Below are 24765 nucleotides of genomic sequence, written 5' to 3'. Positions count from 1 at the left end.
ATTATTTTTACATTTTGAAGAGAGAGGGCGCTTCTTAGTTCTGTTCTCTTTTCCACATTCTTGGCTCTTCATTCATTGTGGAGTATCTTTCTTAAAGAGATACCCGTCTGTTGTCCAAGGTCCTTAGTTTAGAACTACATTGTGTGGACAGTCTTAATTTTAGGTTAGCTAAAACTGTCTTTTTTTCACTCCTGTTGCTGAAAGACTCAGGTGAGAGGGGAATTTAAAATTCTAGGTGGGAGGTTCTTCATACCAGGCAAGTGAGTACATGAATCGGCTTTTGTTCCACTGCTAACACTTGGGGCATCAGGAATCCATCTACTACTATGACCTCCTGTTTAGAACATACATCTGCTTTCTAGCTTCGCTTGACTTTATTTTTATGTAGCTTTGTTGTGCTATCTCTAGGTTATAATTCTTTTACATTTCTTTCTTCAATTTCACTTAACTTTTAAATCTGTGGACAATCTTTCAACAATTACGGAAAATTGTTTCTTGATGCTGCAAATATTACCTTTGTCCCCTGCTCACTTTTAATACTTATTTAAACATTTGAAAATGTATCTGAGGCCATCTCTCCATATCAGCCTCTCTCTTTGCCTTTTTCTGTGTTCTGGATAAAGTCATGCTCACTCTCTCAGTTTATTTATTCTCTTTTTATCTAATCAGCTGCCCAATCTAATTTATGTTTAAAGTGTTTGGTTTTGTTTTTAATTTATGGAAATACAGCTGAGTCTTCTTTCAAAATGATAACATTTTGTATAGTTTTCCATAGTTTGTGTTCATTTTCATATATATGTATATATGTGTGTATATGTATTTTAAAATAAAAATTTCCACTTATTCTTTGAGCTTTTCATACAGTATATTCTTATTCTTCCCCCTTCCTCAACTCCTCCCAGACATCTCTCTACCTCCTACCTAGCCAACTTCATTCTCTCTCTCTTTCTTAAACAAACAAAATGAGCAAACATTATTAACCAAAAAATAGAGTCCAGCTTGTGTTGGTTGACTACTCCTGAACATGAGGCCTGTCCTGGGGTGTGGTTGATATACCCGGTGTCACTCCATGAAGAAAACTGATTTTCTCTTTTCCCCCGCAGCTATCAACTGCAAATCATGTCTTCGAGAATGAGACTTTGTTCCCTTTCCCTCCTTCATGCTGGGGTTTTGTCTGGCTTGAGCTTGTGTAGGCTTAGGTTTTCCACTACAGTCTTATGCGTGTTGTCAGAGCGATGGTGTGGTTTTAAGTCACTGCCACCTTTGCCTGCGGTTGGACCGTGATACTACCTACTCCTTCTGGCTTCCCTTTTGTTCTACCTGGCTTTAGCTCCGGGAGGTGAATGTGCTACCAGCCTACTCCAGAGACCCTTGAATCTGCAGATAAAAGACACACATCCATATTTTGTTCCTTTACAACATTCCTCTAGACACAATTGTTGGGCGCAGATATCTCCCTCCTGGAAAAGCGTGCCCTTACCAATTTATTATCCCTGTCTCTCCATAAACTTCAGTGGCTAGTCCCACCTAGTCCGTGCCAAACAACCTTGGCCACCCACCTATAGTGGAGGCCACAGGCCCCAGCTCTACCAGAGACCTCACATGATTGCTGTGTTCTTCTTCTCCAAAGCAGAGTAGAAAGCCCTCTCTCTTTCCCTGTGTCTGCCTAGGCCTCCTGGAACACGGAAGCACCACCTCTACCTTCTGCCCAGTAATTGGCCATGGACTTCTTTACTGACAAATCAAGAACCAATTGGGGAACAGGATGTTCGTATCAGAACCTCCCCTTACATCACGGTCTCTGAGTTTATATGTGCATCTTCTCTGTTATGATTGGAAAATAGTGTTTCCTTGAATTTGACCACCCTCTCTGGCTCTTATAGTCTTTCCATCCCGTCTTCCATATAGGTCTCTGAGTCTTGAGGAGAGGGGTGAGAAGAAGAGATGATACACACATCCCATTTAGGACTGAGAATTCCAAGGTTTCTTGTTCTACACCTTGTCCAGTGTGATTCTCTGTGTTAACTTCTATAGTAAGAAGTTTCAATGACGAAGGCTGAGCAATATGATCTATGGGTATAGTAATCTGTCATTAGGAGTTGTTTTGTTAACTACGTTCATGTAGCAGAATAATGGAAGTAGGTTTCTTCCTGGGGCCCATGAGCTATCTAGCTTCAGGCTCTTGACCTCGTTGACAGTGCCAGGTACGGGTTATGTCTTGTGGAGTGGGTCTTAAATCCAATTTTAAAAATATATTTTCTTTATTTACATTTCAAATGTTATCCCCTTTCCCAGTTCCCCCAACCCCCAGAAACCCCCTATCCTATCCTCCCTCCTCCTGCTTCTATGAGGGTGTTCCTTCACCTACCCACCCACCCACTCCAACCTCCCTGCCCTCAGTTCCCCTATACTGTGGCATCTATCAAGCCTTCATAGGACCAAGGACCTCTCCTCCCATTATGCATGATAAGGCCATCCTCTGTAACATGCAGCTGGAGCCATGTGTACTCCTTTGTTGATGGCTTAGTCCCTAGGAGCTCTTGAGGGACTGGTTGGTTGATATTGTTGTTCTACCTGTGGAGTTGCAATCGTCTTCATCTCCTTTGGTCCTTTCTCTAACTCCTCTACTGGGGACCCTGTGCTCAGTCCAATGGTTGATTGCGAGCATCCGTCTCTGTATTTGTAAGGCTCTGACAGGGCCTCTCAGGAGACTGACATATCAGTCTCCTTTTAGCATGCACTTCTCGGCATCTACCAATAGTGTCTGGGTTTGGTAACTGTATATGGGATGAAACCCCAGGTGGGACAGTCTCTGGATGGCCTTTCCTTCAGTCTCTGCTCTACACTTTATCTCTATATTTGCTCCTGTGAGTATTTTGTTCTCCTTCTAAGAAGAGAAGATTCTGACTGAATGCTGGCTAGCTTTCTCCATGCTCTATGACATGAGCATGTGGAATTTTCAGCAATACGGTCTCACCATCAAGTTGTGGAAGGCTGGCAATAGTACAGGCAGTCGCCTGTAATGCTTGGGGGTGCATATGGAACTCTACTGGACAACAACTGAAGAAGATGTTACCCATTCCCAGTACTGGGGGTTTTATTTGGTAGCATATGACGTTACGTTTTGGTTTTGTTTCCCCTAATATATGGTAACTTTATTTAAAATCCTCTTACATATATGTATATTTTAGTTAGTTTCTACAATGTTAAAGTTCCATATGACTTTTTCAATAGGCCTTTAGAGAAAGGCATAGATAATGGGGGGATGGGTATAATCAAATTTGTATTTTATTTCTTTAAACTACAGTTCTTAATAGTGTATTTTTATTTATTGAAATGTGTATGTTGTGAAAGAGAGCTTGTGTATGTGTTCGCGTGCACACACACAGAGGCACGCATGCATATTCCTTAATACTAAACAGCTACTTTAAGTTGACATTACAGTTTTTGATCACTTGAGTGTGTCACAGTCAATGACACGAATCCTTGTAATTGCTTACCCATGGGTCACAGTTTTCTCTTTTCTTCTTCTCTGATGAGGCTCAAGCTACCTCTTCTGAAGTCCACCATGGTGGGAGGAGATGAGCAGACATACCGTGGCTTATCCTCTTCTCCTTGGTGAGGGCCAGGTTAGTAGTGTGCGAAGGCTATTTCTCACACAGCCTTCACTCAGCTTCTTTTTTAAATTTTGTTTTCTCATGCTTCTCAGTGTCACAAGTAGATCTGTTTCTACCAGATTAGCAGATGCCTTGGAGCTAAAGCGACTCAGCAGTTTTCCATCCAAGTCACTTATTTAATGTTTTTTTTTTTTTTTGATATATTGTTTAAATTATTTTGTCTGATTTCTGATGGGTTAAAAGGATAACAATATGTATTATATTAACTTTTTCTGCCTTATATGTGGAATTTGTCCAGCTTAGTCACTCATTACTGATTAAACAACATCTAATGATAGCATTTTACTAACATCATTCCCAGTGGCTATTTTATGATTATAACTTCAGAAAAAGGCAAAGAGTCTAGGAAATGCTTTTTTTGTAACTTAGAGCTGCTTCTTCTTCTTCTTCTTCTTCTTCTTCTTCTTCTTCTTCTTCTTCTTCCTCTTCCTCTTCCTCTTCCTCCTCCTCCTGCTCCTCCTCCTTTTTCTTCCTCTTCCTCTTCCTCCTCCTCCTCCTCCTCCTCTTCCTCCTCCTTTTTCTTCCTCTTCCTCTTCCTCCTCCTCCTCCTCCTCCTCCTTTTTCTTCCTCCTCCTCCTCCTCCTCCTCTTCCTCCTCCTTTTTCTTCCTCTTCCTCCTCCTCCTCCTCCTCCTCTCCTCCTCCTCCTCCTCCTCCTTTTCTTCCTCTTCCTCCTCCTCCTCCTCCTCCTTTTTCTTCCTCTTCCTCCTCCTCTTCCTCCTCCTCCTCCTTTTTCTTCCTCTTCCTCCTCCTCCTCCTCCTTTTTCTTCCTCCTCCTCCTCCTCTTCCTCCTCCTCCTCCTTTTTCTTCCTCTTCCTCCTCCTCCTCCTTTTTCTTCTTCCTCCTCCTCCTCCTCCTCCTCCTCCTCCTCCTCCTCCTCTTTCTTCCTCTTCCTTCTCCTCTTCTTTTTCTTTCCTTCTCCTTCTTGGTTTTTTTGGTGTCGAGATAATTTCTTCTTACAACTCATAGTCTCTCCAATGGTGTTGTCAACTTCAGAAGCTGAAGGAAATGATGTAACTGGGTAAAACTGGCATCAGGGAGGTTTGAGCCTTGACTCATTTGTCCTGGATACTAGGTTGTAATCATAACCATCATTTTTCCCTACAAAATTGGACAAACTAATAACTATTCATGGTTGTCAACTTGACTACATCTAGAATCAATTACAATCCAGAAATGGAGGGCACACCTGTGATTCAGAAGACACAGGAAGACACAGGCTTCTGACCCAGATCTTGACATGGAAATATTGAGGCATGGTGGCCATGAAAAGCTTAGGCCCAGGCAAGGTAGTACACACCTTTAATCCCAGGAGATTGAGGCAAACAGATTTCTGAGTTCAAGGCGAGCCTGGGATAAGGCAAGTTCCAGATCCAAGTATGGTGGTTGTACACATCTTTAATCTGGGCCGAACCTGCTGGAGGCCTACATAAGGACACTGGAAGAAGGAAGACTCACTCTTCTTCACCTGCTTGTACTTACTTGCCAGCACATGTGTTGGAAGCTACTTCTTCAGGATTCCAGCTTATACAGAAGACCAGCTGAAACACTGAGCCTCGTGGCACTGAGAAACCACTAGATTTAGACTTCCCATTCACAGCTGCCCAACATTGGGCTAGTTGGACTACAGACTGTAAGTCATTCCAGTAAATTCCCTTAATATATGCAGGCATTCCATAAGTTCTGTGACTCTAGAGAATCCTGACTAATATCATTGCCTAATTTATATGATTTCTTAAACATGATTCAAGAAGAAAGTGGCCTCAGCTGGATCAATCCAATAATAATAATAATAATAACAATAATAATAATGGGACATTCATAGAGGCCTCAACAAGAAAGATAATTAGACCCATGTCTTTGGCATGGATGGGATTTTATTCTGTGCAGGCCAGAATCCCATCTCTCTGCACTCAGGTGCTGAGGTCACAGTCATGTGTTGTTTATCATGTTCTCTGAAATGCACAGTGATAGTTTAGTTATTATGGGAATTGTAGGAATGTATGCAGCAAGTTACATTTAATGAGTTTTGAAGATTTATTATTTATTTCCTTCCCTATTTTAAATGTCTTCTTTTTTTTCTCCTAAAATTTTTACTTAGGATTTTTATGCTTACTACTCATCTCACACATACTAAATGTGCCTTTTTCCCCTAAAAGGTAATAATTTTATTTCTATTTCATCATTATTTGACTGATATATCCCTGAAAACAATAGAAAACCAAAGTTTCTAACATTACTTACCCAAGACATCTTGTTCTTTAAAACATATCTGTTTATTGTGTGTGTGTGTGTGCGTGCGTGTGTGTGTGTGTGTGTGTGTGTGTGTGTGTGTGTTTGTGATGTACATGCATGCCTGTGTATCTGTGTGAGTGCATGTGCATGGGCAGAGGCCAGAAGGGGACATTGTGTGTCCTCCGCCGTACCCTGCCCATTTCTTTGACTGGGTCTTGCCCCAATGTAGGAAGCCATTTCAGGCTGTAAACAGGCCATCGAGAAGGAAGTCTGCTCCAGGTAGTAAACAAGCCCATGTTTGGTGGATGGCCCGCCCTTAATCCCTGATTGGCTGAGCAAGCCTGCCTGGTGAGGTGATGTGACCTGTGGTGATTGATGGGGGCGTGGTTGTGGCTGGAGTGGAGAAAAACACTTGTAACTAGAGAGGCTGGGGGATTTGAAGAAAGTAGCTGCCTGAGTAAACTGCTTAAAGAAGAACCGGTGGTTGTGTCTTTCTTGCTGGTCAAGTGGGACGCGACACCCCAAACTGCAGCCTTTTTATTTATTTTTTCCAGCAAACCCCAGTGATCCTCCTTACAGCTGACATAACAGATATGTATGGAATGGCTAGTTTGTTATTGGATGCTGGAATCTGAACTCCCATCAGCTATTGCACAGGAAATGCTTTCATCCTCTGATACATCTCTTCAGAGCCTTAGCAGTAACTTCCACTAACCTTAAGTAAAAATATTGGTAGATAGCTTTACAAATGTCTTTCTTTTTCTATCCATGCATATGCCTACATTATACACATGCAACATATATGTACAGTAACATATATAAGTAGATAAAATATATTATGTATACTTACATATAAATCTATAAAAACAAGACATCTTATGTGTCAGAGTGAGAAAAATAACACTGCTCTTTACTGAAACTACATATGTCACTCTTTCTTTCTCTCTCTTTTTTAAAGTTAATTCTATTTTAATGCTATATTTTAAGCTTTCAGTAGGCACGCTGCAATCTGTTTAACCACAGTGTTTAGGTATAGAGTAAGGGGCTAGCAGGGAGGAAAGGATCTCCCAAAGAAGAGGAAGTAGAATATATGGCTATTGGAGGGGGATGGGGGAGATATTGGAATGGGAGGATTGACAGGAGCAGATAAGAGAAGAGGTGGGTACAGCAGTAAATACAGGGAGGGACGACTAATACTACGGACCATTTGAGGGGTCATATGGAAACTACTACTATAATAGAAGCATCTTAAAAATATATGCATACATGACTAAATAGAGACACCAAGTAATGGGGGAGACAAAGTCTCAAGTAGACATCTTTCACTATCAAGGGAGTTCTCCAGTGCTTAGAAAAGAATTATATCAAATTGAGTTGAGTTGTTGCCAAAGGGGGTCCCATGGAAACCCTCAAACAATTCAAACATTTTGAAGGCTATTTGTTGCTACTGTCCACAAATTCATACTAAGACCTTATTGCCAAAGACAACATTTACATATCTCATTGAACATGGAGAAGTTGAGTTAGTACCTATTTAGAGCCTTCAACCCTACTGACTAGTGTTCTTGGTACTAGAAGTTATTCTGCACAACCCAGCTACAATAGCAGCCTGCCTATATGATACAGTACAACAGTGGCATGAAAGTCGTGTGAGTAACCAACCACTATCTGATTTGATTTAAGGCCCATTCCATGAGATGGAACCCATGACTGACAGTATTCAGGTGGCCAAGAACCTGAGACTAACTAGGTCATTGGCCTAGGGTAAAATCAACTACTATCATTTTGGAAAAGGAACATAACAATAAAATGACTCCTCATGGCATATTGCTATACTCATAGATCAGTGCCTGCTCAGCCATCTTCCTCTTACAGTAGACAGGAATTGATATGGAGATTTACAATTGGATAATGTGCAGAGAGTGAGAGACCTTGGACCACTCAGCTCTACATGGGATATATTCATCAAATCTTTCCCCTCAGGGCTCAGGGAACTATATAGAAGAGGAGGCAGAAAGACTGTAAGAGACAGAAGGGATGAAGCAATCTCCAATTGATAATTGCTTGCAAAGGGAAATTTAGTTTTCTCTAGTGGTTACTGGGTATTCAAATCACAGTTAAGGTCAGGCCCCATGGCCAGCAGTAGATGGCCAATGCAAAACAAACTCAATGTCATTTTAGGAGTTGTTGTTTTTGTTTTTGTTTTGTTTTGTTGGTTTTTTTTTTTTTTTGCTTGTATATTGATTTTGTTTTTTTTTTTAGGGTTTTGTGTCTGGTTTTGTGAATGTGTTTCTTGTGGTACTCTCCCACCCCCACTTGCTCTGGTCCGATTTGTTTTTTATTTGCCTGTTCATTTTCATAAACAAAAACCAACAAAAAAACGTTGTTTTTTGTTGGATGGGTGGGGAGGTGAGGGAGGAGAGATCAAGATCAGAATGTATTCTATGAAAAATATTTTCATAAAAATATGATTACAAAGCAATTGAAAAAAGTTAAATTCATTTTAGACTGATACATAAACACATAAATCATGCATATTTATGAGTAGCATGAGATGTTTGGTAATATATGCATTGTCCCATGCATCTGTGTCTTCAAATACCTGCCATTTCTTTATATAAAGATTTTTAAAAAAAAAAAAACCTGACCTTGACCCTTTATTACAGAACAGCACATTATTTTCTTCTGTAGCCCCGCAGACCTCCTTAGTCCTATGTAACTATAACGTAGCATCTACTGACAAGCATTTCCCCACCCTGTTTCCTTTCTACTCTCCCTGGCCTCTTACAAACACCATCTTTCTGGTGCCTTCTATAAAACCAACCTCTTTACCTCTGTGTGTACGTGACAGCACACACCCTTTGCCACTCTGTGATTGTCTTATGTCACTGAACATAATGATCTAGCATCATGTGTGTTATCACCCAGGACAGAATTTCAGCCTTTTCTGGCTGAATAGCATCCCAGCATCCCATTGTGAATTTGTACCAGGTTTCTTCCTCCACTCGTCATGTGACAGACGTTTAGGTTGAGTTTGCTATTCAGCTGTGATGAGCACTGTTGTAATGCACCTAAGAGAACTGTGTCCCCTTGCTGTGTTGTTTGGATACATACAAAAGAATGGGAGAGCCTGGTTACATCTGGCTTGATATAGTTTTTACAGTCTCCAGACAGCCATACTAACTTACAGTTACCCCAACAGTGTGGCTGGGTTTTTTTCCTACACACACTCACTAGCCTTTGTTATCAGCTCCATAATACTCACTGCTACAGTGAGGTGATGTCTCCTGCTACGCTCTCTGGTCGAGTCAACTGGACAAGCCGAAAGGCTTAAAAGTCACTCATGAGGCAAAAGAGTTTCAAGGAAGCTCTCCTCCTGGAGTCTAGTGTTCTCTACCCATACATTAATTTTTCATTCCCAAGTTCCATTACCGCGCTAGTCTAGAGTATGGATCCACGTGCTCTCTTTCAGTATTTTCCTATAAGTGCTCTGACATGGCTAAAGCCTTCCGCCAGTGTTCCAACAGTCCAAGGGTGTCCTTGACCAAGATCAAGGGTTTAGAATTCAGCAAGATTGTAAAAGCTAAGTCACTCCCTTACACAGGAATTTACCATCACTTAAAAAGAAGGAAGTTTCAGACCAAAGGAAAAACCAGAATAGATACTATAGCAGAGTTACACCCATACACACCTATTTACAATGGCCTAAGGGGAAGGTGGACTATACAAGAGACTAAATTAGGAACTGTGGCAAGGACGCGAAGCCCTTGACCCTGGCTTCTAAGATTAGTGAATTTTAGGTGGAGCCCTTGTTGATCCCAGCTGTTATCAATGTATTCTATCCTGGGTGGTTCCCGTTAGACCTTTTGTGTTTACATTCCTCTGTTTTATGTAAGATTCCGGTTACCTCAATTGTACCTTGCGAATATGTCACCCAACTTCCTTATTGTCCTCTGCATAAAAAGTCTGATGCTCGAGTTGTAAAATTACATTCAGATTCCACACAAACTCTCCTGCGTGTGTGTCTGTCTGTCATTCATCCACGCTTTGCCCACCCGCATCGAGAGACCCCGTTCCACGCAGACATAGGGACCCAGAAGGTCTGCGGCAGTCTCCATATAGTTTAACTAACGTTTCCTTCACAGGGAGTGACAGTGAATATTTTGCACACACCTGTTAGCCATTTGCAGGCCTTTACACAATCATTTATGTCCAGTGCCCACTTTCTAATGATTTGTCTGCTGTGCCCTCTGTTGAGCATTTTCCCCACTTTGTAGGCTGCTTCCTCACCATTTCCTGGGCTGCTCCAGGGCTTTGCGTGTGGTGCGCTCTCATTAACTCATTTTCCCCTCTGCTTCCTGTGATTTGGGGATTTTATGCCAAAGGATCCTTTCCTGTTCTGATGGCTTTATGGTTGCTTCTAGTAATTTTACAATTCCAGTTCTTACGTGTAATTCTTTAGCCCAGTGGTTCTCAATCTTTCTAATGGTGCGGTCCTTTAATATAGTACCTCATGTTGTGGTGACTCCAACCATAAAGTTATTTTTGTTGTTATAACTACAGTTTTGCTACTGTTATGAATTGTAATGTAAATGTTTTTGGAGATAGAAGTTTGCCGAAGGGGTCATGACTCACAGGTTGAGATCCGCTGCTTTAGTCCATTCTGAGTAGACTTTTGTGATTGGTGGGTGATAAAGGTCCTTTCTTTCTACTATCTATGGGCATACTGTTTTCCCAATACCCATTATTAAGAAGCTCTCCTTTCTCAAGTGCTCATTCTTAGCGCCTTTGTCAAGCCAGTGGACTATAAATGTGAATGTTTATTGCTAGTTTCTATTCTTTTCCATTGATCCGTGTGGTCTCTATGCCAGTGCCATGCTATTTTAATTACTCCAGCTTCTAGTGTATCTTGAAGTCAAGTATAATGTCTGCAGCTTTGTTCTGTTTGCTCAGTAGGGCCTTGAATATACATTTTTTGGTCCATATATGTTTGAGGGTTACTTTTTTTTTTCTGCTTCTGTGAAGAATGCCCTTGGTAGTTTGATAGTGATTACATTTAATCATAGATCACCTCTCATAGTATAGGCATTTAAATAATATTGATTCTTCTAACACAGGAGCATAATGGGCTTTGTGCTTTTTGTGTGCCCTCTTAAATTTCTTCCATGGGTGTTTTTATAATTTTTACTGCAGGATCTTTGTTTTCTAAGCCTCTGAGTCAGTTTAATCCCAGGCACTGCCTTGTGTTGTTTTTGTCTGTGTCGTGAATGCGGCTGTTTCCTGATCCTGACTCAGGTGTTTGCTGATGGAGTGTAGCAAAGCCACTGGCTTTCCATGTTCATTTCTATCCTGCAAGCTCGGTGATTGGACTCTGTACCTAAGCTCATGCAATCTGCACACAGTGACCATTCGGCCTCTTTTATCATCGGATGGCCTCTATCTCTCCCTTGTGTTTGGATGCTCAGTGTGATGGCTAGTCTTGGTTGTCAAATTGACCACCTGGAATTAACAAAAACCAAAGCCGCTGTGTAGAGCTGTGAGGAAATTTTCTTAATAAAATCGTTTGACGTGGGAAAGACCCACATTTATTTTAATCCAAATCTCTTGGGATGAGACGGTACACCTTTACTATGGGTCATAGCTTCTGGTGGCAGCCTGTTTAAAGGACATGGAAGAAGGAAGCTTGTTCTTTGCCTGCTTGCTCTCACTCTTGCTGGCAAGCCCATTGCTTCAGTGGCATTAGAGCCTACATCTTCAGGATTCCAGCGTATACTGAAGACCAGCTGAGACATCCAGCCTATGGATTGAGCAGCTACGGGATTCTTGGACTTTCAGTTGGTAGACAGCCATTGTTGCACTAGCTGGGCCATAGCCTATAATCAATTCTAATAGTATGTGTGTGTGTGTGTGTGTATATATATATATATATATATATATATATATATATATATATATGTATATATGTATATGTGTGTATATATATAATATGTATATGATATACACATCCCACATATATGTCATAATATATGTCAATTCTGTTTCTTTAGAGAATCCTGACTAATACATCAGTTTAAATCCTCTAGCACTCTCCTCAGCTTGTTTCCAGCTAGTAGTGAAGACACAGTTGGTTCCCAACCAGTGTATTAGCTGCTGGCTTAATATAAATGGCTTTTATACTGCAGAAATCTATCTCTTCCATGCCTAACTTATCAAGTATTTTTATCATGAAAGAGCGTTGATTGTTTTTTTAAACAACATAGGAGTTGATAATTTTATTTTTTACATTTACAACACAAATGAAAACTTCCCGTTTTGTTCCACTTTCCTTCCTTTAAAAGGATTCTGCCTCACATGACACCTTGCTTATCCCTCCAGGGCCTTTGGTTTTTGGTTTTTGTTTTTGTTTGTTTTGTTTTGACAGAAGGTGGTTTCAAGTTTTCCTTGTTATATTGTTAGGGACACCTAGTGATAGCATCATAACCTCCCAACAGAGCAGGACATATACCATCCTTATCTGCCATCTACTTATTGTGCCTGAGTAGGTACCATTGTGGAGTGCGTGGCAGTTCTCATTACTGGCAGGCCACACATCACTGGTGTGTGGCCACCTATGAATGGGCTCATTCCACCAGCATCAACCCATGAGGAAGACAGGAGAGTGCAGCCGTCACTATGTGGAAAGTGAGGTAAGAATGGAGCGTGAGGTGTCCTTCTGGTTGAAATGCAGCCACCCGAAGCTCTCCTGGCTCATGGCTTCCTCAGCTGGTTTCCCACCCACTTCATAGTCTGCATTGTTTTGTTTTGTTGGTCCTTCTTATGGAAACAGTATCAGGGTAAGATGCATGTCACAGGACTCACAATACTGCTCTGCACCAGATGGCAATCCTTTTTTTTTTAAACAAAACAAAACAAAACAAAACAAAACAAACAACAGTCTTGCTATATTTCCCAGACTGACCAAAACCTCCCAATTCACTTGTCCGGTCTCCCCAATGCTGGGGTGCACCACACTCTCTGACATGGATACTGAATTTTATCAAATGCCTTTTCTGTGTGTATTGAAATGATCATGTGTTTTGCCTTTTACTCAATAGTTATGGCACATCACATTTATAGATATGTGAATGTTGCACTACCCTTGCATAGCGATGAATCCCACTTGATGTGAATGTTGCACTACCCTTGCAAATGATTTTTTTAAGATGTGATCTTTAAATCAGTTTGCTAGTATTAATATTTGGTTGGATTTTTTTCAACCATGTTCATCAAGGTTATTAGCCTCTCCCTGGCCCCCACCCCTACCACCTCTCTCTCTGCCTCCCCTATCCTCCCCCTCCTCCTGCTCTTCCTCCTCCTCCTCCTTCCCCTATCTGGTTTTAGAATTCCACTATGGCTGACATCATGGAATGTGTTTAGAAGAATGTCTCTTTTTCTGTTTTGTTTTATTTTATTATACTTTATTTTATTTTATTTTTTTAACAACTTAGGAGAACTGGAATTACCTCTTAATGTTTAGCAGAACTCATCAGTCATGCTTGGCCTTGGAATTTTTTTGATGGGAGACTTTTTATGACTGATCCAATCTCTTTACTGGTCTGTTTAAGTGTTCTGCTTCGTTGTGATTTAATCTTGGTAATAAAGCGATGGCCTTGCAAATCCTTAGGGTAGAAAATAATAAAACATGCCTCTGAGAGCTGTGCTGATTGGGTTCTTTTAAAAAATATATATATATTTTTTGTCAACTTGACATAAGCTAGAGTAGTCATCTGGGATGGACCTCAGCTGAGAAAATGCCTCCATCACACTGACTGCAAGCAAGTCTGTGGAACGCTTTCTTGATTAATGAATAATGCAGATGGGCCAAGCTGAATATAGGTGATGCCTGTCCTGGAAGGTGGTTCTGTACAGAAAGCAGACTGAGTCAACCAAGAAGAGCAAGCTAGTGTGCAATGCTCATCTATGTCTGCTTCAGTTCCTGCCTCCAGGCTTCTTCCATGAGTTCCCTTGCTGAACTGAGAGAGGTAAGCCAAGATAAACCAGTTGTGGGATATTTACCGGAGAAGACTGCTGGAACATGTGTTTAAGCCAATAGGAAGTCTTTATTAGCAGGCCAACAACTACCCTGGTTGTTTGGGGTTCCAATGTAGCTTGAAGCCTTTCACAAAAATCATGTTCTGAGTTGACATACTTCAGTGAACAAGAACAGTTAGCCAGGAGTGCAATTACAGAAGCCAAAAGCAAGGTTAGTACATTTAGAGACTTTCCCAGAACTATGGACTTTGATGGATTGGGCCTTTGTTTCAGTTTTGACAGGTGGTGCTGTCTACAAGTTGAGTTTTACAGCCAGAATGGGACTTCTATCATGGAGTTGGTTGTGCTAAGATCAGGGGGACTATTCAGGTCTGGAGCCCTGTTACAAACCCTTTCTCCCCAAGTTACGTTTGGTCATGGTGTTTATCATAGTGGTAGAGTGAGACAAGAGCTTTCACTAGATCTTTAGAAGGAGGCAGGGGGCAGCAGGTATGGTTAGCAAACAATTTGAACAGAGTTAAACTAAAGGCCAGCATAAAGGTATAGAAGACCTAAAAGATAATCTACCACCACAGATGGTCAAAATCAAGTCTTCAGTCATTCTCTATAAACCTAAGTGCTGTTGGTCACCCCTTTCCCACCTTTGTACGACCACTACTTTGTACCCCCTCTCTAGAGGAACTTCTGTATTACTTTTTTCTGGGACGCTTTGTGGAGTTGGGATGGTATCCAGTGTCACCTGGCACCAGAATGCTGAGAGCCAGGCTGATCCCAAGCTTTCTCAGAGGTCCTGATTGAAAGGACAAAGGGAACTTAACTCTGTGTCCTTGCAGAAGAGCAGACTTGGCAAGGTCTGGTCTGGAGCTGCGGCCAAGGCCTCAGAGAACTTAAGGATTTGGTTCCTGTGAACTTGGCTTTTCCCCCTGAAGAGACTGGACTTATCAGTTCCAAGGCCACTGTGTGCTTAGGCTCTAATGCCCTTGAGATATTCTGTATTCCCTTTGTATAGTATTACTTGATTAGCTTCCTGCTGAATTCATCTCACTTCTCCCCCAAAATATGACTATAAGATTATAACTTCTCAATAATGTTGTTTGGCATAGACATAGCTTATGCAAGACCTCTTGGCTTTTTAAAATCCCCTGTATTTCTGATCTTTTAGATCTTTCTCCTCATGAATCTGTCACTGAAGAATGACCTGGTCCTGGTCAAGAACAGTACAAACAGAATCAAGATTCAGGAGGGAACTGAACATTCCATGTTAGATAGTAACTGGAGCTGGAGTGGGTAAGAAGATAGGTAACTGGGACTTAGGCTCAACAACAGCATGGCAAGTTCCATGCTGTTAAATACTTACTTCTCTGGCACAGTGGCCTCCATTCTCATTCTTCTTGTCCTTGTTAGCTATGGGACAATACCAGCTTTAAGTCTTTAACCAGCTTAGACCCCAAGGCACGCAGAGATTTCCCAGCTTTCTCTGTTCCTGCGCCCTCATCCTATCCCACTTCAGAATTCTCCATTTGAAGGTCTCATGCCATTTCTGCCCTTTCACATCATGGTAGGACAGTTGGAATCACTCTTATCCATTATCAGAAATCAGTGTTTGAAGTAAATGCTTTGGTTGGTAGCAGCATCCAGTACTAGGAATGGACCTGTAGGGTGCTTGGTACACAGAACACCCTATGAAAGAAATAGAGAAATGCATCTACTTTTAGGGGAAATGGGGTTACTAAAGGCCAGATTTCCTGTTCTCCTAACTGTAGACAGCTGTTCTTTGTCCACCCCTGAGGAGAGGAGCAGAGAACTCCTTTCTGGAGATGCTGACTGTGTTACCACCCTTCAGTGAAGTGATCCAATCCACCGACTTCCTTCCTGCACAGGCGGCTTCTGACTTAGTAATAATAACAGATGGTCCATGCTCTCAGAGGGCTGCCTTCAGTTCGAAAGAAAGACATCTTCATTGTCTTGGAGAAAGAGAGATGAAGCAAGACCCCCCCCCCCTCTCCACCCCACATATAAACAAAAGAACCTCAGTAAATGTTAAAGTGGGGAAATGGCAACAGCAGTAGTTATGCTCAGAGATGTTAGATGATATGACAAGAGGCTGTCAAAAGGAAATATAAAAGAATCCCCAAGAGATATGACTTTAGGAAATTAAACAATGTTGTAAGACCTTGGTCCTCTGCATATATAGCGTGCTGCTTAGTGTTCTTTTGGGATGGCTAACAGAGGGAGCAGGGGCTGTCTCAGACTCTTTTGCCTACTTTTGAGAACATTTTCAGTCTACTGGATTGCCTCGTCCAGCCTTGGTGTGCCAGTGTGGGTCTAATCTAATTACAACTTGATATGCCTTGTTTGATTGCTATCCCTGGGGAGGTCTGCTTTTTTTCTGAAGGGAACCAGAGGAGTCATGGATATGGGGGAGAAGGGAGGTGAAGGTAAGAGACTGGGAGGAGAGGAGGGACGGGAAGCTGTGGTTGGGATCTGATCTATGAGAGAAGAGTAAATGAAAAAGAAAAACGATGTAATAAACTAGACACCAAGACTAAAATGGAAAGTTCTACAGAAGGACACACTGAAGAGAGACTGACAGGGGAGCACAAAGAAGGACACAGGGTGGTTCCAGGACATCTGGGATACAAGCAGCAGCATCTCAGGGAATAGCAGAGAACCCGGAAACAGCAGCAAATCACACTGGGGATCGGGGACCAGAGAATGAAGGGGCAAGCACAGGGTTTAAGGGATCCGTCTGCGAACGCTGTTGTGAACTGAGCAACGTGGCCTACGCACATGGCTCAGAAAGAACGGAGACTCTGCAGATAGTGCCTAACCCCAGTAACACTGGCAAGTTAGGGAACAACACTAAGCATACCAGTAAGCTGACTGTAAATATGGAGTTAAGTACCAAGGAGAGGGAGCAAGGCTGGAGTTTGCGCCTAAAGAGCAAACTGATGAACTGGTATGCATTGAAAGCTTGCTGTCTTCAGAGTCTCATTAAATATGCAGCGTGATATTTAAAACAATGTACCCGTATTAGTGTGAGGCCATATCTACTTTTATTCTGCGTGCATGTACTCCTAAAACATTTGGTACTCAACTATAAAATTTTCCAGATTGGGGGAAAAAAATCTTAGTGGAAATCAAAGGCAGTTCAAGAATATAAATCCTACAGTCAGCTGGGTGATTCAAAAGATTTTTATTTTTTATGAAAAAATTTAAGATAAGCAACTTTTGCCTCATTCTTGGAGTAAGAAGCTTGCCTCAGGTGAGAGAGGACTCCGTGCTGCCAGACTGCAGTTGCAAGATTTAGCAAAAACAATCAGTCAGAGGGACAAACCAGGACAATCATTTACATTTGAATCTTGATGAAACAGTTATTGTTTTAGCCCAAGTATGTCCCCAACACTAAAGAGACATATACTAAAATATTTTCATTATTTACTGGATACCAATAAATGTTGCAATTGTAATGGGGCTTGGGAGGAAATGGTTAGACCTCTTTAGTTGTTGTTTTTACTAGCCCATCTGTTATTCATGATCAATAACCTGCTTACAATGCCTCTCTTTTAGGGTCATTCAAGTTTTGGTGTTAATGAGTTCCACAAGATGACCAAGCACTTCCAACTGCAAAAGAGTAAGTTCATCTACTGTCCTGGTATAGTTTTCTGTCACAGGATAATGACCAAAATAATGTTTTGGATGGAAACCTTAGGAGTAAGTTCAGCTGAATGTATGGCAAGCAAGTCCATTCCCTTCAGTGGGAAAGGGAAAGTGGAGGGACACTCGGTAGAGGCTAGTAACCCTGTCTAAGGCTGTCAGACACACAGTTGCTCTCTCCCTCCCTTTGAACTGAGCTCCAGTTGTCTTAATAGTCAGAGCTGACACCTGTCAAGCTTTCCTCTCTGTCAGCTCTTGCTGGAATGATTCTCTGGGACCGCTTTCACCTTCGGCACAGTTGAAGAATAATTTGTTCTTCTTCGTTGGCAATTGGATGGTCAGGGCTGGCATTTGCACTTTTCAAATTCTTTCCAGAATTCAATTCTTCAAAAGAAGTCATCAAGTAGCCAGCTGTGTGTCTCTGGTTTTCAATTGCTTCCAGCATGGGAAAAAAAAAATCTATCATGGAGTCTGAAAATTTGAGCTTCATAATTTGGGGTTTTCAGTCCCCAAAGCAAAGCTTTCTGAGATCTAATGTGCCCTACAGGACTGGCCTCCATAGCTCCTGCTGGGAATTGTCCTTTCTCACTTTAAAAGGCAGAACAGCATTTTCCCTATAATTCTCAGTTTTGATTATCCAAACACGTCAATATGTTTCTCTGTTCTTGGACTATTGACTTTTGGAAGCATTTTGTAGCTTTTGCAATTCAATCTCTCTCTCTCTCTCTCTCTCTCTCTCTCTCTCTCCCCAACCCTTCTTCCACTCTCCCTTCCTCCCATCATATTCTCTCCCTCTCTTTCTTTCTCTCTCTTTCTTTTCTTACTTTCTTTCTTTTGTTTTTTCTCTTTCTCTTTCTTTCTTTCTTTCTTTCTTTCTTTCTTTCTTTATTTCTTTTGTTTTTTCTTCCTTCTTTTCTCTTTCTCTCTTTCTTCCTTCCTTTCTTTCTTCCTTCCTTCCTTTCTTTCTCCCCTTCTTCCTTCCTTTCTTTCTTTCTTTCTTTCTTTCTTTCTTTCTTTCTTTCTTTCTTTCTTTCTTTCTTTCTTTCCAGTTCATCTGTTTTAGTTATTTTATCCACCTTCTCATAGTTTAATACAAATTTCAAAGAACCAAACCCAAAAGTCCTTGCCACAATTCCGAAAATAGCAAGACATTTATGGAATGAACCATATCATATAGAACCAAACCTGACTTCTGTCACCATGCCTTTCCATCTGTGTAATTGAGACTAAGACACTTAGGCTTTTCCTCCCCATTTCCTCAGCTGTCAATAAATAGCAACAACAGAACCTACTGTGTAGATTGGTTTTAAATAAGATGAGAGCCAAGTGTGCATTATAGGGCTACTGGTGCAGGCCACATAGTAAAACATAGTCATTTAGTAAGTACTTCTGCACAAAAATACCGTGATTTTTGTCAGTTCTATGACTATCATCCAAACACCTAGTGTTATCTGGAAATAGCTCTACACAAATGTACTGTTTCATTCCCAAGAACTTATTGCTGGATATACAGTGTCAGAAGCAAGAATTTTCGTGCTTTTTTTTTTTTTCCTTTCTAGTACCTTTACATACTTGTCAGAGAATGACCTCATGACATCAATGGCAAAGAGATCTTTTGAAAGGCATCTTTTTCCTCCGGATTAACTTCCAAATTTTCTACCCCATGTTTCTGTTTTGAGAATGGAGAATCTGACTTGTGTGTTTGTTAGCTCTTAAAACTTTTCCATTACAGGATGCCTCTGTGAGGCCTTTCTTGCCTCACAGAAAAGGAAAACAAAACAAAACAAAACAAAACAAAACAAAACAAAACAACATATCAAGACAGAAAATCAGGGACACACTTGGCATCTCTAATGATGAGCATTGCCAGGTGTGGTGGTTTGAATGCGAATGGCCCTCAGAGGCCCTTGTTTTCCTGTTGGTTGAACTCTTTGAGAAGGATTATGAGGTAGTCTTGTTAGAGAAGGTATGTGGTGAGTTTTGAGGTTTCAGAAGCCACCATCATTGTATGGTACTGAGCTCTGTGCTACTGCTCCAATGTCTGCCTGCTCCTTGCTATGCTGGTCATGGACTCTAACCTTCTGAAACTGTAAGCTCCCAAGAAACTCTTCTAGATGTTGCCTTCATCATGGTGTTTGTCATAGCAATGGGAAACTATAAAGACAGTGACATATTATGTATGGTTTGGAATTGGGATTATATTCAATACTACTTACTTAGCATAGGAAGTGTTAGGCTGAATTTCAAAAGAAGGAATTATTGGATATTGTAGCCTCCTGGTGCGTGAAGGAAGGTTTGAAGAGTATGCATCCACTCTGACAATGCACTCTGGTTGAATTTCCACATGGTTTTTCTGATGTGCATTAAGAGCCTATAGGAGATATGAACATATTTCTGCCATTTGCCAAGGAACCAGGTTTTCAAATGGCTGGAGGGCATTTATCCAGAGGATCACCCCAGTCTTCATATCTCTGGCATAGAAGCTAGTGAGTTATGGAACTCTTCACAAGTGTCATAAATGCTCTTCTTTGGATGGATTTCTTCTAAGTGTAGTATATATAATATCACTATGATCTGCTATGTTCATAGCAACCTTATTTATAATACCCAGAAGCTGGAAACAACACAGGTGTCCCTCAATGGGAGAATGGATACAGAAAATGTGGTATATTTACACAATGGAATACTACTCAGCTATTAAAAATGAGGACTTCACGAATTTTGCAATCACATGGATGGGACTAGAAAATATCATCCTGAGTGAGGTAACCCAGACCCAAAAGGACACACATGGTATGTTGCCGAGGACTGGACTCAGTCAGGCCCTCAACCTGCAGGAGAATCAGGGTCCCGGTATAGGTGGCGGCGAAAAGTGACAAATAGACACAAACACAAGGGAGTGCTGTATCTGAATGTAATTTCTCAAAGTGAGCATCAGACTTATAATACAGAAGGACACAAGGAAGTTAAGTGATACATTAAGGTCATCCAAGGTACACTGAGGTTACTCGATGCAAAATGACTTTTAACACAAAACAGAGGAATGCATACATAAAAGCTAACAGGAACCAACTGGGATAAAAATCATTGCTAACAACTCGGATCAAAAGCAGCCCCACCTAAGGTCAGTTTATTCCTAGAAGCCAGGGGCAAGGGCTTCATGCCCTTGCTATAGTTCCAATTCTAGTCTATTGTATAATCCACCTTCCCCTTAGGCCATTGTAAATTTCTGTGTATGGGAATGACTCAGCTAAGTTCAGCCCAGTTCTAAGTATACTTTGTAGACTAGTCCTGAGATTTCTAGCTCAATTCTAGTAAATTTCACTGTCTCTCTTACAATACTAGTGGTAATTTTGAATATTACTGAATAGGTAACATTCTTACTGAATTCCAAACCCAGGGTCGGCTCAAGGACTGCCTAAGACATTGGAACACTGGTGGAGGCTAATATAACTTAGCTATATGTCAAAATCAATCCTTAGAGGCACTTATAATAAAACAATATTGAAGGAAAGCACACAGATCTGTTCACCAACTAACGCAAGGACAAGTTTGGAGCATTCGTTTTACAGAATATCACGGTTCCAGGAGACTAAGTTTCCATGAACTTTTCTCCTCGGGAATGTGTCCAAGCTTTGGGCCTGTCATGTAGCCACTACTGGAGAGGGTGTGGCAGTATGTACTCACTGATAAGTGGATATTAGCCCAAAAGTTCAGAATACCCATGATACAACTCACAGACCATATGCAGCTTAGCAAGAAGGAAAGTCAAAGTGTGGATGCTTCAATTCCACTTAGAAGAAATAGTTACTGGAGGCAGAGTTCCTAGGCAGAGAGACCTGAGTGGTAGAGGAAAAGGGGAGGAGAAGGGGGAGCAAGATCAGGTATGGGAGGAGACAGGAGAGAAGTCCAGAGGGCCAGGAGAATGAGTAGAAATATGTAGCAGTTGGAGGTGAGGAACTGGGGGTGGGGAACCACTAGAAAGTCCCAGACACCATGGATGTGAGAGGTTCCCAGGACCCATTGGGGATGACATTGGCTGAGATGCCCAACAGTGGGAAGATAGAAACTGAAGAGACCACCTCCAATAAATATGGCCTCCAGTTGAGGGATGGTGCCACCCTCCCATCTCAAAATTTTTAACCCAGAATTGTTACTGTCTAAAGGAAATACAGAGACAAAAATGGAGCAGATACTGAAAGAAAGGCCATCCAGAGAGTGACCCACCTTGGGATCCATCCCATCTGCAGACACCAAATCCTGACACTATTGCTGATGCCAGGATGTGTTTGCAGACAGGAGCCTGGTGAGAGTGTTCTCTGAGAGACTCTGCCAGCACCTGACTAAGACAGGTGCAGGTACTCACAGCCAACCACTGGACTGAGCCTGGGCACCTAGTGGAAGAGTTAGGGAAGGAGTGAAGGAGCTGAAGGGGCTTGCAACCCCATAGGAAGAACAACTAACCAGACCCCTCAGAGCTCCCAATGACTAAACTACCAGCTAAAGAGTGCACATGGGCTGGTCTGCAGTTCCTACTACATATGTAGCAGATGACTGCCTTATCTGGCATTAGTGGGAGGGGAGGCACTTGGTCCGGTAGAGGCTTGATGCCCTAGAAAAGGAAGATGCTAGAGAGGTGAGGTAGGAGTGGGTGGGTAGGTGGGGGCGGCACCCTATTAGAGACAAAGGGGAGGGGGTATGGGATGGGCAGTTCATGGAGGGGAGACCAGGAAGGGGAACAACACTTGAAATGTAAATAAATATAATAATTAATAATAAAAAAGAAAATCTTGACTTCATTACCATGTCTTGGTGCCATGGCCAACTGTATTTTTTTCAGTGTCAAATGAGAAGCTGACAATCACATTAGTAATAATGGCTAACATCTATTGCTCATTGTGATGGCTATTCTTGGTTGTCAACTTACCTGCATCTGGAATTAACTAAAGCTACAAAGTGGAGGGGCACACCTGTGAGAGATTTTTGATTAATTTGAAGTGGGAAGAAGATCCACCTCTAATCTGGGTATTTGATGTGAGAAGATACACCTTTAATCTAGATCTTTGAGGCAGAAAGGCACACCTTTCAACTAGATCATTTGACCTGGGAAAACTCACCTCTAATCTGGGCCACACCTTCTGCCGGAAGCCTCTAGAAAGATGTGGAAGCAGGAAGATTTTGCTCTTTGCCTGCTTGCTCTTGTCTTGCTAGCAAGTCCATTCCTTCACTGGCATTAGAGCCTACTTCTTTAGCATTCTGGTGTCTACTGAAGACCAGCTGAGACATTCAGCTTTGTGAACTAAGCAGCTACTGGACTCTTGGACTTTGTATACATAGGCAGCCATTGTTGGATTAGATGGACTACAGCCTGGAAGACATTCTAATAAATCATATCTATCTATCTATCTATCTATCTATCTATCTATCTATCTATCTATCTATCTATCTATCTGTGTGTATATATATGCTAAGCAGTGGGGTAAAGAAATTCAGGGGTATTATCTCAGTGTTCTTAAAACAGGTATATTGTTGACATTATTATTGTTTTTAACTCTATTGATAGCAAAACTCAAATTTGTATAGCTAAGTAACTTATCTGAAGTTATGTGACTTTGACCTTACATCTCTCAGCTTACTCAACATCTATGTTAGCCAGTCTCAAAAAGTCCCCCAATGATCCAATTCTTTGCCTCTAGTACAGCTTCCAGCAGCTACCAGGGTTCAGGTCCATTTGGCAGCTTTTTGTGTTATTCTTACACTTCTTCCTCTGTGCCTTTCTGGCTCAGTGGAACGATTGTTTGATTTCAGAGAAGAAAAACTTAATTCAATCCGTTCCAGAAGGGAGGCAAATTTCCAGGCTAGCATGAGTGAAGTCAGGAGCTTCAGATACCATCTGACTTGGAAGTTTATGATGTTACAGGTAAGCATATCCCTGGGATCTGCTTGTCTTTGACTTCTCTCTCTGTGTTGACTTCATCTTGGTTGCTTTTTGCAAGTGGTGAAGATGACTAGTGTCGTTTAAGTTCCCAACAAACTAGGAATCAGAGAATACACATCTATTTTTCCAGATTCCAAGTGCAACCATGCTGATCTGGAATGGGCTGTTATATACCTAGAAGAGGTTGATGATTGTCCTGTGACATCCACTCTCCTCCTCTTCTCTCTTTTTGTGTACATGTACAGTTGTACACATGTGTGCACATGTTTATGTGAGTGAGGTCACATGCTATTCTGATGACCTTTGGGATGTCAGCTTCCCAATCCAGGCAGCTCCTTAAATGAAAATTGAATCCTGCTAAGAAAGAAAGAAGTACAGAAAACCACTGTCAACTTTCCACTAATTTCTTTTCTCCATCACTCTTATTCTGTTTTCAAAACCCATGATCAAATTTGTCTGCAACTGAAGGGCTGCTGTGGTCTTTTGCTAATATAAACAGGATGGAAACGAGGAGGTTGCCACAACATTTTAGAGAGTGTTGATGTTCAGGTCATGATTGGCAACTGCTGTAAGCGCCTTCGGGAGAATAAGGGAAGATTGGGGTTCATTCCTGTTTTTGACTGCTGGATTTTGTGAGTAGGAGTTGAGTCTCCTTCACAAAAGAGATGTCCAGTGCATGTCTGTCACTGAATGTGTTTAATCACAGTACTAAGAATTAGACCTTTTTCACAGTGAATCCTGAATATGCCATTAACTAAGAAGAATAGGAGCAAAAAAAAAAAAAAGAAAAAGAAAAAAATTAGAAATGTGGAAATGCCTCATTATAGAGAATAAATTATCCCAGTGGCACCAAAGTCTATGCTTAGGGGATACTTTCAGAGGAAAGCTGAAAACAGGAAACTTTTTTAGAGTGTAGCTCACTCCACAAGTTTGTTTGTATGAATTCCATTGTTTGCTTCTCCTCCTTGAATTCAAGGATGGAATACTGTTATGTTTTTGCTTGTAAGGGGCCCCTTAAGAACTTAAACGCTAAAGACTTGGCCTGGAGCTGACAACTAAGGAGCTGGTGAAACCTTTGAGAGGTGGGAACTTTTAGAAGGAAGTGAGGCCCCTTCTCTGGGTTTCTGTAGGATAAGCTGTTTTGTTCCATGCACCACAGTGGTCTGCCTTACCATAGGCCTCAAAACTATTGAACCAACTGGCCATGGCCTGAAACCTTTTAAGCCATG

Source organism: Mus musculus, chromosome 6, assembly GCF_000001635.26.
Source record: "Mus musculus strain C57BL/6J chromosome 6, GRCm38.p6 C57BL/6J".
In the NCBI taxonomy this organism is placed as follows: domain Eukaryota; kingdom Metazoa; phylum Chordata; class Mammalia; order Rodentia; family Muridae; genus Mus; species Mus musculus.
This window is presented reverse-complemented; position numbering follows the sequence as displayed.